Source organism: Oreochromis niloticus, linkage group LG18 (assembly GCF_001858045.2).
Source record: "Oreochromis niloticus isolate F11D_XX linkage group LG18, O_niloticus_UMD_NMBU, whole genome shotgun sequence".
In the NCBI taxonomy this organism is placed as follows: domain Eukaryota; kingdom Metazoa; phylum Chordata; class Actinopteri; order Cichliformes; family Cichlidae; genus Oreochromis; species Oreochromis niloticus.
In genome coordinates this window covers 19,530,478-19,545,483 of record NC_031982.2, presented here as the reverse complement: position 1 = coordinate 19,545,483, position 15,006 = coordinate 19,530,478, and the positions used below count along the sequence as shown (strand labels likewise).

Genomic DNA, 15,006 nt, shown 5'->3' with positions numbered 1-15,006 from the left:
CAAAGCTTTGTTTGAGTGAGGGCTGATAATCAATGGGAGGTACACTGGGAACCGAATCAGGAGTTCATGCCCCTACAGGGCAGGTGTTGGCTTCAGCAGCACAGGATCTTCTCACACAGTGTTGGTCTCCAGGGTCCAAAAATGACTCTCATGTCTCCTATTCTCTAGTAGCCATGGCCTTATCAATGGAAGGATGTAATCTGTGTGCTGCTTCCCTGCATTGTGTGTAATTGTTTCCCCTAGTGGGAGGATGCTGCCTTAGTCAGCAGAGGAAGATAATGGTGACATACGTTTCTCAAGGTAAGTTTGTTTGTGCGTTCGAAGAATTTCTATTGACGTTTTTGGAAAGTTGGAAAGTTATAAAGCATGCCGTGTCCCTGAAGGCAAAAAAAAAGAGAAAGAACAGATACAAATCTCAGAGGGCATTTTCACACGAATCATTCAAAGAGATCCTCGAACCAAAGTTGCCACATTTAGAGTTCCTGAAAATCCCTGTGTGGGGTTTTATCTTCCAGTTATAAATTGCTATCCACCACCTGAAATCCATTTAACAGCTCAGTTGTGTAGCTGCATAGCAAGAAGCATGCCCATTCAACTCCACTCCACTAACAGCAGTGCCAAAAAAAACTCTTTGCCAGACTGGTAGAAGAACAGAGGAAGTCCTTGTTCCATTTCTTGGTGAATAACAAGACTGCATGCTGTCATATTATTACAACATTAGCACTTTTAACAGTACTTATCTTTAGACGTTACCTCTATGCATAACTTTACTGCTGTGCCAGTCAATCCATTTTTGAAAGGAAGAACACTATGGATGACTCACTATCCAAATATGCGCCGTATTAGAGCCGAACAATGTTGTCACAATCTTAGGAGAGCTATTGAAAGGCTGGGTGGTGAAAGCTGTGTTAATGTTCTGTGTTTAATGACTTCCTGGGCTGCTGTTCAGTGGCTTTGACTAACACACTTTGCTACAAAAGAGTCCTATAACACTGCCCTCAAAGAGCGTCACACGTTACTCACACTTATTTCATCAGCCACATGATGATTAAGTGAATAGCTATTATTCTGAAATGCTCTATCAGCAAGGAAATCACTCTCAAACAAATAGGAGGTTTGCTAAATTACTCCATAGGGGCCTTACTAAGAGCAGTACTCTGAATTCGAAGTATGTAATACTTCTGTCAGGCCAAAACCAAACACACAAAGTCAAAAGTGTGAAGATCTTGATAGCTAAATGTTAGCTTACTAGCCGAATAGTTAGCCTGCCTACGGTGGTTATGGTAGAAAAATAACTACCCTTTGAAACTATAGCCTGTATTGAATTTTTGATAACAACTATGGCTCTGTTCTGCTGTTTAGTCGGTTTGAAGGAGGTTACACTCCAATGTTCTACAGCAGGGATGTTAAACTCATTTTACTTTGTGGGCTGTATATAGCCCCCTTAGGTGGGCCAAAACAATAAAACTCACCTTTCTGTCACTGTGAAGAAGTTTTACTACACATTTAAACCCTGGGTTATCAATCTAATGTAACACATACAATTTAATGTACAGAACATGGAAAGACTGAGATATTGCACATAGTTGATAAGTAGCAGTGTCAGAGTGGTTGTATTGGAGAAGTCTGTTCACACTTTGCAAAAGGTATAAAACTTATGAAAATACAGCTCATATTTACCAACCATTCAGTAAGCTTGGTTGTTGTCTTAGCTGGGCCTATTCTGCCACCCCGGCCTTACATTTGACCCCCCCCATTCTACAGTTTTGCATTTACCAGTATTATTGGTTTTTCCATCGTTTAGGTTTTTCCTAAACAATGAGATATACAAAGAAAAAGAAGAGTAAAAGTAAAAGTGTGAGTTGGCAATTTTACAGTTTTGTGGGTAAAGGGTTTTTATGGTGCATCTGGTGATGAATGTGGAATTTGTTGTAATCGTCACAGAATCCAAGATTTGTGAAGAATCCAGTTTGCCATCAGGATACTTAAGATGTCAGCTGCCACTTTCTTGTGCCGCTGCTTCCCAATCAGTATTTTGTTCTTCAGCAAGTGGCATCAAAACCAAAAGGGATAAACATTTGCTATATTTCTTAAAACTGCTACTATATAGCGCTACTATAAAAAAGTGGCACGCACGTGGATGAGAGGAAGACAGGTGTAAAGGAGGAAAGGTGAACATGCAAGGAGCAGAGATAGTGAAGGTAGATGAGTTTGAATACTTGTGGTCAGCCAACCAAAGCATCAGACAGGGCACAAGAGAGGGGAAGAAGAGAGTGCAGGCAGAGTGGAGTGGGTGGAGACAAGTGTCAGGGGTGATTTGTAACTTAAGGAGAGCACCAAGAGTGAAAGAGTGGTTTGCAAAATGGCAGTGAGATCTGGTATGATGTATGGTTTGGAGACAGTCACACTGACAAAAAGTCAGGAGGCAGAGCTGAAGCCATGAAGTTTTTCACTAGGAACGGCCAAAATGGACAAGATTAGAAATGAGTTCATCAGAGGGACAGCTCAGGTTCAGGGGCTGGGAGACAAAGTTAGAGAAATGTGGTTGAGAAGAGGAGACATAGTTGACACATTAAAGAAAGGATGCTGAAGATTGAGTTGCCAGGCAGGAGGAAAAGAGGAAGATCTCATTCGTTCATGGATATTGTGAAGAAGGACATGCAGAGAGCTGCTGTGACAGATAGGGTGAGCTGGAGGCAGAGGATTCACTGTGGTGGCCCCTTAAAGGGAAAAAAAGAAGTTTAAAATACCAGCAGTAGTTGAACTTCCTCAATTGAATTGAATTACATTTAACAGCAGACTTTGCCTGATCTTAGACACCAGTCCGTGTCTATAGTTGGTTATATTAGAGAGATTTCCAAAATTTTTCTTTTCACAGCCATAATTACCACTCAGCTATGTTTAAAAGTGGTAAACTGCTAATTATGAAAACTCCGATATGACACAAAAGCAGCAGTAGTTCAGTAAATAAATATTGTCCTTACAAAAGGAATACATTAAAATACTGGGATCTGTTTTAGCAAGGGAACCTCCCTCCATACCTCTGCCTCCATATAAATAATAAGCCTTATTTCTGTCTGCTGGGTTAATGTGGTGCTGGCTTTTTCAAGCTATAACTTTATATGTCACATCCTTTTATCCAGGTGGATCCTCTTCGATGCAGAAACTTTCATGCAACCAAAGGACCAATCCAGGAAATGATATGTGCTAATTTCAAGTTGCACAGAACAAGGTCAGGAAACGGCTATTGGCAGAGACATAAAATAATACGACCGCTGGAGTTCACCTTTGCGCTTTACCTCTTTAAATGACAGCAGGTCAGAATATAAATATCACAAAGCATAATTACCCTGGTATTTGAGAAGGTCAGTGCTACTTTATCTGCTGGTGGGATGCTGTATCTTTCTCTTGGGCAAGTGCAGGTCTGCTACCGTTTTTAATGCTGGTTCCTACCAACCCCCCCATAGAGAGGAATAAAGGCTATTGAGGCAACCCGGGCGCAAGGCCCCTCTGTTGAAACGGGATCAAATGTGTGAGCAGAAGGCCGCTTCAGACCTATGCTAATGAGAGAGCACTGCCAAGACACCAAACAAGATTGAAACCTAAATCTGGTGCATAAACATTTGTTGCTGAGCTCTGAAAAAAACCAAACAAAACAACATCAGTGTATTTTCAGTTCATTCCTCACTTGGACTTTTACACATCACTGATGTGGCAGAGGAAAAAAGAAGTTTAAATGATGACTAGCAGTTTGCTTTTTTAGTTAAAGTGGTTTTAATTCACTGGCTGTCTCAGCAGTTATAATATTTTGTTATTCGTCATAATTCATCTGTGAGGTTCTCAATGAAAATCACTATACGAAGGCAGAGTGACTCATCTTGGCTCATGGTAAGCCATGTGAGGCTTAGAGGACTTACCCATTTACCCTAGTGACGCAAAATATATTAGACTGCTTTGATTATAGCAACCCCATTCCCAGTCAGGGTCACGCAGTTTACTTCCTGTTAAACAAAAGGTCTGCACATTAAGCGGTGGATTGAAAATGTCAGTAAAAGGCTGGATCCATACGTCTCTGGTTATATTATACATGCATGTTGCAGACGTGTGCATGCATGAGGAGTGGTGAGATGGGTTTTCTTTTCCACTGAGCATTTTTCGCAATATTAAAACTGGTAGCAGAGCAGATGTCATCTGCAAATCAAGGCTCAACGGGCGCAAGGCCAGTCATCGTGACAGCCTGTTTCCAAGTTCAAACCATGACTCACAGTCTGAATTTCTTAGCTTGTTTACTTCTGGAAAGTTTGATATGTTTGTTGCATCCTCTCTTGGCGGTAGCAGCCTCTAGCCTGCATGGGTGTTTGTCACTTGTATAATTTATGGATACGCTTTTATTTTTCTGCAGCACAAATTGTTTTAAGCCACTTATTCAGCTCGTTTGTTGGAGAGGATTTAAATGGCATACCCATTTGGACCTAGAAAACAGAGAAACACAGTCACACACAGTCTCTCACAAACTAAGCACCTTGTCAAACTGATTTCATTCTTTTGTATCCAGGATACAGATAAAACATTACGTGTTTTTTTTTTTTTTTTTTTCAACGTAAGTCTATTGCATGAGGCCAAACATAACAGACCCTAAACAATTCCTTCACATCAGATACTAGATACCATTTTCACACAAAGGAACTGCTCGGTCCCTGCCTATCGTGCACTGAACTGGCTTATTCTTATTCTTCCCTTCAATACAAACATCAAATCAGTAAACAATGATTCTGGCTAAAAATATGTTCACTGTAAACACGGTGAAAGAAATTAGGGTTGGAAATTATAAACTCAGCTAACACGGACTGTGAACGATCACTAGCAGACAGTTATATCTATGGAGTTTCATTTAAGACCCCCCTCCCTTTTTATTTTTTAAAAATATCAGTGTGGATCAGTTTTAGGACTTCTGCTTGCAGTTACAGTGCAGTTCAGATTTAGCTACAAACATCCGATTTTATTCGGGGAGAGTAAAATGGGAAGACGGGAAACATCACTATTGGCAGAACACTTGTACAAATATTAGCATAACACTCTTCTGAACTCAAAATAAGGAAGGTATGGGCATCATGTTATTCCTACTCAGTATCCTGCCATTGAAAGATGGGATTAGAACAAAAAAAATCATTATTTTATTATGTTGTATTTGTGATAGTCTGTTTCAGGATTTCCTGTCTTGTGGAACACGTACAACGAGAACACTGGGATGAGGTTTGTGAAAATTTACAAATCTGTTTGAGAGGAAAGAGACACCAATGTGATCGGCGGCAGTTTCGTATACTCCTGTCATCAGCCTCAAATGATCTTTAGAGTCATTAAGTGTAAATATAGACCTTACATTATGTATAATGACATTCAGAAGAGGCTTTCTAGGCTGCCTCAGAGGTAAGGAGATCCATATGGAAATCACTTTGCTGTTATCAGGGCATACCTCACATTCAGCCGAGGCCCAAAGACCACCCACAAAGTTCACATTAAAGGAATTCTGGTTTTTGTTACAATCCTTATTGCTTATTCGTCACTTGTGTGTAAGGTGAAATGGGAACGCATCATTCGTTAATCATCGCCCTGTTGCCATTTTCTTGTGTTTGATCAGCTTAAATTTTCCAAGCGATGAAAGACTGGGTTTCCTCTGTGAATAAACCAAAAGAACAAAGACGATGTTCTTGTATTCACCGGGCAGTTCTCTGACTAGAGGCTGTTCGTTAAATCACATGCCACTTAACATTACTGCCATGATTAAATTATTATGATTTTGATAGCTGTGCGAGTAGAAAATGGACAAAACTGGTGCGTCATGCTACATGCTAGCCAAGTGCAAATAAAATAAGACCACGCTTTTAGAGGAAATCAAAAAAAATAAGAGCAGTCCACAAGAAAAAAGGTTATGAAAGACAAACTTTAATTGCAAGCTTGACCTGAACCAATCCCTTGTGACAAGAAAAGGTTTACAATGTTGTTAAAACTCAGCGGTCCTCCTTAATTCCACACACTGCTGGATCGGGTATAAAAAGATTGCTCGTTTTTTTTTTTTTTTTTTGTGGGAGTATAGGTCGTGATTTTATTTTATTTTTTGGCTCTCAGTATCTCTCTGAGGTGGGGAGTGCTTATCTAGGTTTGGCCTGAGAAAATATTACAAAACGCTTGTTTCTGATGAACCTTTGAAAATCTTATGATCTAAACTGGAATCATTTCTCAAGTTTAAGATCGTTCTCATGATTTTTAACGGATGTCTTCATCTACTAATGCAGGAGTTGGCAGATCACCACACTGTGTTTGATTTCTTTCATGTGGGAGTTCTTCGTACTCTTAGTCCTGACTTTTATCTCCCAATGCTTCTCAGTTTGTACTAGAAAAAACTGAAGGTAAACTCACATTTTTGATTAGTTTTTTTTCTCAGCCTTAAGGAAATGTGCAGCTCCTTGACCTTCTGAAATGGCACCCTGGGGAATAAGCAGGCGGGAGTTGTCTGCTCCCCTCCATCCCAGATGTTGTAGCCATTGGAGGCACTTAAAAAAACAAGTGTGACACAGGTCAGACTGACTCCCATCACCAGCGAAATCAACAAAAAGCCCAAAACAATTTTTCCAGAATAAATCTCATTGTTTACAGCAGTGCAAAAACTTTAAATAGGAGACTGCTTGAACTTCCTTTGCATTATGTTTTGTGATTGCTTCCGACTTCAAATTGTGCTCGTGGATATTTTGCCAGCAAGCTTTTTCTTCAGTTTAGATGGCATGCTGTGGCACAACCACAGTACGAGTGACAAATTCCTCTCATTCTAGATGCGACAGCACAAGATCAGCACCCAGGTCTCTGCTCCGAATATTACCTTCTAATCTCACCGTTGCCCTCTAGTGAATGTGGAAAAGTTGATCAGCATGCATGCAATTGTCATTTTAGCTCTACAGAAATTGGAAAATGTACTGTACTCTAATCATTTAGGAAGGTCGACAACACCTCAGGTACAGACTTTCTTTCTAATAGGAAATTTAATATAGGGGTTTGACGTGTTAGTTTTAAAGTTTACACATTGAAAACTCCAGTCTGGGCACTCCTAATGTAGGCTATATGGGCTATTCTCTTCACTCTTGTCCAGTGATCCATCTACCCACATTCCCCAAACCATTCAGTCCCCTTTCTTTATATTCAATCACTGTTATCCTTTTAGGCTGCCTGTTGTGCATTCCTCCTCCCTCTTGTCTAACTCATCTGGGTTGAGCAAGGCATCTTAGCCAAGTCTCCATCAGCCATCTGCTTATTCTGCTCCTCCATCACCAACACGATCCAGATCCTGCCTTCATCGGGGAATCAGCTCCATATTGTTGCTTGTTACTGCAGTCCTAACTGCCAAAAAAAATGCAACAGATTTCCATGTTTGCATGTTTGTGTTTGCAAAGACTGCTTTTTCCTTCCCAATGACATCGCCTTAAAACATCATTGCCTTAATTTTTTTGCATGCGAAACAGACAATAGCATAGAACAGCCTTTTAGAATCTCAAAGTTTGTGTTTGTGTTTCACTTTAAATCCCCTCTAAGTACACCAGGTCACATTAGTTCCAACTCAAACCTAAAAGTGTGGCTGCTATTGTTTTATAAGCATGCAAATGTCACATTTAAGACACACCGGCATAAAATTACACAATAACAACCAGACGGGAGAATATGGATTGCCGAATCTTCCCCCTCTGCACAGCACCATTTTCTTTTTGGGAAGCGGGGGGTGTTATTTCACTTTCACAAGTTTAGCTGAATCATCCCAACAGTGTTGTTTCATCCTGGCTCGTTGTGAATTGATTTCGCCTGGCTTCAGGCTGACTGCATAGACTCTAAGCGAGTTTTTCTTGTTGCTGACAGTCGTAATGAGACAGAAGGCTTCATGGCATCTGGTAACAGAGGAATATGAAGCAAACGAGTGAAACAAAATCAGCGATGAGACAAAATATGTGTGGCTCTGCTGCTGTGATTACTCGTAACCTTGTTTTTTTTAGGTGAGCAGCATAACAGTTCACAACACGTGACACACAATGGCCACGGCTGAGCCTTTTTTAGCCCACATTTCTCGATGGCATCATGTGAATCTGATTTCTGCCTCTCTTATTATCCACTCAGTTTATTTTAGTCACATAAAGAGGAGCCAAAATGATACAGTGTATGACTATTCCCCTGGATGTGACTGTAGGTAGAAAATCAGGCCAGTTCATCTAAAATACAACAAATGTCCTCATAAGAGGAATAAATCTTAATATATTAAAACCACCGCAACAATCTAAGGAAATGAAGACCTGTGTACAATCTCATGATTCAGTCTCAACTGAATGCACAAGTTAAATATTCATCTGCTGCTGCTGAATGTACAAGTACAATAAGACATGAGATATTATGCTGTTGCCTCTCATTAGGGATAAGACTGTTGCCCAGCAGAGGGCAACATTTACTTTTTTTTACTATTCCTTCCATTTCAAATTGTCGCTCATATCCTTTGCATGATCTGCAGACACGCAACTTACATGTTCAGTTGTTTTCATGATCTTTTTCAATGATTATTGCCGCCTGTCTCTGTGTTTATAGCGCTTTTAAACCCTGCTGCCTCTGTTTACATCATTCATCTCTTTTCAGCGGTGACAGTTCTTGTTTTGTGCCACTACTTTTGTTAATTTTCCCCTGCTCGTTCCTCCTTCTCTGCTCCTTCAGGACCTTTAGCAGAACCAAAATACAGTGTTTAATTAACTCACTCTTGTGAAATAGAGGTTAAGATCACAATTTGATTCCCCTCCTCGGGGTGTTGTATCAGAAACTGAGGTTAAAATGTTGATAATCAATACCTGCAAAACCCAGTCCCTGGGATCCAGAAAAGGATGTACTTTACCTGGGTTGTCTGCATATCTGTGTCTGTATGCAGTCACATTAGAGGACTATTTCTTATGGTCCAAATGAAAGAAACATACCTTTGCGAGCACAGACCCTTTTATAGTATTCTTGCCCCACCTCTAAAACTCCGCCATGACCTTCCAAGAAGCGCAAGAGAGGAAAAAAAAGCGAAAGAATATATATATATAAAAAAATATGAATATCTGAATGCAGGAAGTGATAGATCGCTTTCCCACGTTCACTCTTAAAAATGTTTTATAGTTGGATTTTCAGAACCGAAATGATGCAAAAGCTTTCCCAAGATGTGGCACTTGAACTTTTTATAAACTGTTTGAAATGAAAAGTTTATTCAGCTGAGTGAAAGGTCTGATGTGCACTCGGCATATCACAACAAAAAAAGTTTATGCCAGCAGTGAAAAAGATACTTTAATATCAGGAAAATTAAGACCTGATATGTTGTACAAATAGTTGTTCATGTGTCTGCTGCTGCGTCTCAAGTCACATGTTTCCACCCTGAAGAAGGCACAGTGCTTGTTGTATTTTAATACCTCGGTCCCACTAAAAAAAGGCCTTGTCCTAAACTACTTTAAGTGCCTAAACCTGGATTCTTTTATGTTATTCTTTAGTCATAATTTTTCTCATTTTTCCTTTTAGCACAGGTGGTTTGAGGGAGACCAGCAACTCACCTGTTATTTTCTTTCCCCCCAAAACTTCCATATTTATATTTTTATGCGTTCACACCATCAAACACGGCTACATGAAGTGCTCTACCCAAATTATTACCTGGATGTTGTATCATTGTCCACTGCTTGCCCTTAGCAGTCGTCACCTTGGCTGCGTAGCAGAAAAGGAGGGATGACCGAGCAATTTTTCTGCACCACTGAAAAATGCAAATGTCAGTGTTAGCTCACAGATGTGTTTTTTTTTAGGGACTGAAATTAAGCCTCACATTACAACTGCAATGGCTACAACAGCAGAAGACCAAAGTGGGTGCTACTCCTGTCAGCTAAGAAGAAAAGGAAAATGAGGCTACAATTTGCATGGACTTAGCAAAATTGCACCACGGAAGATTGTGAAACGTTGCCAGGTCCAGATGAGTTTTGATTTCTGCTGCATCCTTTCTGTGTAGAGTGAGAATTTAAGGTAAGCGACATGAATGCATGGATCCATCCTGCTTTGTATCAACAGTTCATGCTGCTGGTAGTGGTACAGCAGTGTGGGGCATATATTCTTGGCACACTTTGGCCGCTTAGTATCAGCTGAGGGCTCTTTGAATGCCACAGCCTAACAGAGTATTGTTGCTGATCGTGCCCATTTCTTTATGACCAGCAGGATAACACGTCATGTCAAAAGCTCAAGTCATCTCTAACTGGCTACTAGAACATGACAACGTTCATGTTAGTGTTATGGGTGTGCAGCAACTGTGCGATGCCACCGTGTCAATATAGCATGGCACCTTCCGGCACCTTCAGTAGTTCTGGAGGCAACAAGGGGTCAAACCAGTACTACCAAGGTGTACCTAATAAAGTGGTTGATAAGTGTAATTTCCAGAGTTTAGTTTGAAACAACACTATATCCTGACAGATATAACACAACTAAACAAAGTGTTCAACATTTAAGTGTGCTGTATGTACTGATGTGCGACTTGTGACACAATCCCCCGTTTCACATCATCCTTCCTTTATGTTGTATCACCGCAATGCAGGAAATCATGTTGCTGTAATTCTCGCTGCTTTAAAACGGACTTTGAAGTCTCTTAAAATGCTTTGTGAGCATCAGGTTAATTACGAGATGTTTGTGTGTTTGAAGTGATGCACAGGCTGGATTACAGTCTGAGGATCTGAGCCCTAACCCTGTTTAACACTTTGGAAAAACACTTTCATTGTGATGACTGGCATAATCTGCACCACATGCTAATCCAGCTTCCTCCCTCTGTTACTCTGCCAGTGTTCTGCGGCTTAGCTAAGCTTTAAAGTTCAATCCACCCTGAGTTTGCTGTTTTATTGCAGTTTTCTTCTGGTTTATTGCACTTCCAACCAGCTTGACATACGAAAGACTCCATCAAACTTTCTGTCGGCTCCCGAATGTGTGTCAACCGTTTTCACGCCAATCTGCCTTGAGTGATGATTAGATAACCTGCGTCAAATGCTAATCCAATTAACTGCCATACCTGAAGTATTGTACAGCAAAGCCAAACAGGTGAATTTCTTCCACACTTGGCAGACTACGGCAATTAAACGCACACTCGCATGCACAATCACACAAATGTATTAAATATGCAAGCAGGGCTGTTCTCCGCTGCCTCTGAGGACGTGAAGGAGAAATACAGAAGCAGCAATTTTCCTGATGAAACTGCAGGTGATCATTCATATTAATTTCAACTGTATTCTCACTGATGATCTGAATCACATTCAGCAAGTTGCCTTAATCACCAAATCAGACATCTGCACAGAAATCACACATTTGGATTTCAGTGGCTCAGATGTAAGGCTGTAGCTGAGCTGTAAAAGGCACACATATAATATTCGCTGTTTTTTAGTGTGCAAAAATTTCGAAAGAGTCAATAAAGCAGTTTTTCTTGTTTCTGCCTTTGTTTAGTTACTATAAATTGATTGAATCTTATGTATAGTGCTTTTCTACTCTGCTTTATACAAACACGTCTCACTCACCCATTCACTTTTTTCTGTTTTCTAAGTGCTTTCTATCTAACATTAACACTCTAATGAATGCATCAGAAGCAACGCTGAAGCACCTCAGGGTTCAGTATTTTGCCCCAGGATACTTACAATTGGTAGATGACCTGCTCTACTTCCTGAGCCGCATCCTCTCAACTGGAAGTCAGTGATTACTGGAGTCCAGTCCAGGTGCTCCAGGTTTTATCATATTATTTTTTTGGGTTTTTAGTGAAATGTCTTGATAAATATTGGAAGGATAAACAAAATGTGTAAAGGAGTTCACATGGGTCAGTCTAATTTCTCAGTAATTGTGGTGATATTTCTTCTAGTGTCATCGTCAGGTCACTGAATCTAAATTTGTCCTCCACTGTAGTTTATGACCTATTTCCAATTAGCCAAATGCCGCTGTAGCCATGGAGTCTCATACAGCTGATATAGACACTGAAAACACCTGAATTTTTTTTATGTGGATAAAAATGAAACAAATACAATCCCAAGCCTTTTAACGTCATCCATTTGGTCTTTAAACTTCTAAAGGTCTAAATTGTCATAAAAAATAAAATAAGATGAACCTCAGCTTTAGAAAGTGGGATGGATCAAATTTACATTTATTTATGAGTGAAATTTATAAAAGTTATTAATAGTAAACTTTCGCCTTTGGACAATCCAAAGCAAAGTCAGGACTGTCATCAACATTTCAAGGATTTCTATATAAATTCTGAAAGAAGCTGTCCTTGTTTTATATGAAGTCATACTGCAGGGCTCTTTAACTGACATTTATCTTTAGAGACTGTTTCTAATGCATGTAAAAGCTCTAAAAAAGGCACTTCAAAGATGCTGAAAATGGATCCAGCAGCGCTAAACAGATGCATGAGAGATTCTTCATGCACCCCATTGGCATCAGAAAACACAAGAGCCAAGTACGCTTGATGGAAATATCACCCATTTATAAATCATTCGATGTTAGCCCTTGATGTGACGGTAAAGATGCTGTTATTATAAAAGAACCCAGCTGTTGCTGAAATTTCATGTCACGTCCTTGCTTTTCTAATTGGGCTTCTATAGTACTTGAAAAAGGATGACACACACACACTGAGAAGCACAATCAAAATTGTGTAGTATATATATAAAAAAAGGCTATTGTTTATTTTACACCTACACAGATCGGATGAAGCTCCCCACAATGATCTATTAGCCCTATTAGATGTAACATTCAGAGATGACCAAGTAAAAGATGGACAAAACATGCTAAACAACCTTGAATTTTACACCTGTGTAACTAGGTGAAAACAGAAATATATACTGTATCCTTTAACAGCTCATTTCAGCTGGTTGTTTATGGTATATCTCACATAGAAAATAAAAATGTGTCTCGAGTTCTGTTTGTGTGAGCTGGAGAATGAGTGTAGGTGGTGATATATGAAAACTTGGAGAGAAAATTGAAGGTGAGCAACTTCAACTTCAGTTGAACTTTGCCCTGAAACCTGCATGATCTGGATTATTGGATAACAGTCTCCCTTAGAGCACACTGTACCATTTTCCCAATCTGGTTTTTACCGGCTTTGTAATAATTATCTTCAGCTACCTACTGTGAACTTGTAAAATATACCCAAAACATATCTATAACCGACTGGTCACAGCATGTGTCCATCCCTAAAACATACACAATAACCCTCGGTGGGTTTCTTTTGGACACCCCAAGACTAACCAGTGATTCCACATTTGCCATGGATGTGAAGTCGTAGTAAGCTTCATTTCTGGGGGCAGCAGTCTGCACACAGACGCTTAGAATTCCTTACTCCAGCTACCACTTCCAGCTCATAGTACTTGGCTGGACCCCCTGCTTCTTCGCATAGACCTAACGATGTGCTAGAAACATCCCTACGCTCTCAGTAAGACATTTAAAAAATATTCAGTTGGTATTTGTACCAATTGAATATTTCTTTCCACGCTTTGGGACACCATTGCAACACCATGATCATACTGTCCATAAGAACTCTAACCAGTAGAAAGCGAGACTCATCAACTTTTTCCAGTCTTCTGTTGTTCAGTTTCTCTGAGCCATTGTGAATTGTAGCCTCAGTCTCTTGTTCTTAGCTGACAGGAGTGGCACCCAGTGTGGTCTTCTGCTGCTGTAGCCCATGAAGAAGATGCTCTTCTGCACTCTGACCATTCTCCTCTGACATTACCTAACTATTTTAACCAAGAAAACTGACACACTGTATCTTTTTGAGACCATTCTTTGTAAACCCTAGGGGTGACTATGTGGGAAAATCCCACTTCAGCAGATTGTCTCGACTATGTCTGCATGTCTGAATGCACTGAGGTGCTTCTTTAAAGATTGGCTGATTAGATATGTACATCAAAAATCAGTTAATAAATTGTCAAGTGAGCACTGAAACCTACAAAAAATTGTATAGCTGAACTAAAAAAAAATACTTTTTTAGAATACCTAAGGGTGGATGTACAAAGTTGCAGCATTACAAAAATAAAGTGCTGATCATTAAATTCATAGTCATGTCCTTTTGGGATTCTAAAACGATGGGCACAAAGGGAATGCAAAGACAATATTTTCCACACTTTAACAGCAGATGAAGCACTTTTGTAAATATATTTTCAACAGCTCCAGAATTTGCCCTTTTTATATATCACAATGGATTTTTTGTGCTCACCTGTAGAGTCAAATATACTTTGCATTGATGCAAGTAATTGAAATCGCATCTTAATAACTGGCTCAGATCAAGTGCTTCACTTTTATTATGTCCCTGGGCACAAAATAAAGGGAAAGAAAAAAAAACAACAACAGAATTTTTAACACAGCCCAAATGAAATCCTAATATTATCTATGAATCAAGTGAAAGAAGTGTAGCTGCAGGTACTCAGCTGGCTGTTCAGGAGGTTGTCCCAAGGCCTAAGGGGCCTTGATGGAGGAATTTTTATCATTTCTATTATTAAATAACTTCACTTTAACAATTGCAAGGCCAGGGTCAGCGCAGTTTCATACTGGTGCAGCATGGAATAACGAGGCTTATTTTACAGTGTCAGCAGCAACACACACTCCGGTGGCAGCTTCATTAGGCAGGCCTGCTGCCTGTTCTGTTTGAGACAGTGTTAGAGGTTATATTGATTTACCTTCATGTTTAATTTGAGGGATGTTGTTGGATGTGTTGTTTCTGTTTAGTCCGCTCCCGTCAATCTAAAAGGGGCGAAATAAATCTTACAAACACATGCCTGTTAACACCAATGCATCTAATAAACTGGAAGATAATTGCTGAACATTACCATAACACCTTCTTCCGCCAGCATTCACATCAAGACTGGGCTGGCCAGAAAAGCACTGTCCAAACTTCTTAGAAGGCACTTCGCCTCATGAAAATATAAAGCTAAAAAGATACAGCAGGATGCAGGTTTAATAAAA

The 15,006-nt window shown here is 39.9% G+C and overlaps 1 long non-coding RNA gene across 1 annotated transcript in view; it reads right to left on the bottom strand.

The window, feature by feature from the left end:
- The window catches only part of LOC109195378 (uncharacterized), a 44,105-nt gene that overhangs the window by 10,798 nt on the left and 18,301 nt on the right, over positions 1–15,006 (bottom strand). The window contains exons 3-5 of the long non-coding RNA XR_002057019.2: positions 14,871–14,971; positions 14,721–14,784; positions 9,697–9,793 (exon numbers count right to left, since the gene is read on the bottom strand). This is a non-coding gene — a long non-coding RNA (uncharacterized LOC109195378). The remainder of the gene's footprint in view (positions 1–9,696; positions 9,794–14,720; positions 14,785–14,870; positions 14,972–15,006) is intronic.